The sequence below is a fragment of the Monopterus albus genome, unplaced genomic scaffold (assembly GCF_001952655.1).
Source record: "Monopterus albus unplaced genomic scaffold, M_albus_1.0 scaffold121.1, whole genome shotgun sequence".
Taxonomy (NCBI): Eukaryota; Metazoa; Chordata; class Actinopteri; order Synbranchiformes; family Synbranchidae; genus Monopterus; species Monopterus albus.
Window position 1 is genome coordinate 1,124,033 of NW_018128001.1, and position 1,304 is coordinate 1,125,336.

Below are 1,304 nucleotides of genomic sequence, written 5' to 3' on the forward strand. Positions count from 1 at the left end.
GCTGGATGTGGTTTTCCCCAGCCTCACCTGCTGCTTCCTGTCTGTCAGAAAGCTAGTAATCCACTGACAGGTGGGGGCAGGCACAGTGAGCTGGGTCAGTTTGGAGTGGAGGATGTCTGGGATGATGGTGTTGAACGCTGAGCTGAAGTCCACAAAGGGGGCCCGTGCATAGGTCCCCGCAGTGCAGTTCCATGTTCACTGCATCGTCCACTGACCTGTTTGCCCGATAGGCAAACTGCAGGGGGTCCAGCAGGGGGTCTATGATGTCCTTCAGGTGGGACGACACCAGTCTTTCAAAGGATTTCATAACTACAGATGTCAGGGCGACAGGTCTGTAGTCGTTCAGTCCACTGATGGAGGTTTTCTTGGGGACTGGGATGATGGTGGAGCGTTTGAAGCAGGAGGGGACTTCACACAGCTCCAGTGACCTGTTGAAGATGAGTGTGAAGATGGGGGCCAGCTGATCAGTGCAGGCTTTCAGGCAGGAGGGGGTCACACCATCTGGGCCTGGAGCCTTTCTGATCTTTTGTCTTTTAAAGAGGCCATGCACATCCTTTTCACCTGCGCTCTGAGATTCAAGAGCTCTGTTAGGATGATAAGGCTCTATGAGGTCTTTAAGATACGATGGAGCCTTGTCATTAAGGGCTTTGGATGTTAGGATTTTAAACTCTGTTTACAGGGAGCCAGTGGAGAGAAGCTAACAGGGGAGAGAGCTCTCTTGTTAGTTCGGTACTGTCATGGCCTCTGCCCAGTTAGTCAGGCTTACCTGTGAATTCTGGTTCAGACATTCATGTTCCCCTCAGGATGAGCTGCTGTAACTTGGTGATCCTCATTCTAAGTTGTCCAATGCTTTGGTTTTTGACAAAATACTTGCAGCACGCATGATATTTCTGTTGGCCCCAGGAGCACGTTGTGTTTAATGCTAATGTTAGCGTACTAATGGTAAACATCAGCATGTTAGCATTTAGCTCACAGCACCACTATCTCTAAGCTGTTGGCATGAAAATAATGATACACCCAGGGAAGACGAAGCTGCCAAACTAAGAAATGCAAAAGTTAGTCCATAAATGTCTCAAGTAAAATTTAGGAAACACTAAAGTTGAGTTCATAATGTGGACCAGGTAGTTCCTGTTTTTGTTGTCTTGTGTTGTTGTAGCTTTTAATAATTTGAAGTATTTTAGTGTTACTTCAGCACTAACTGTACCCTAATAAATTATCATCTAGCCAGTGCTGCTGTGCCTTCTGTAACACTTAAACAGACTCATAAAAGCAGACAACAGTCTCTTCAGCTTCACTGCAGTATC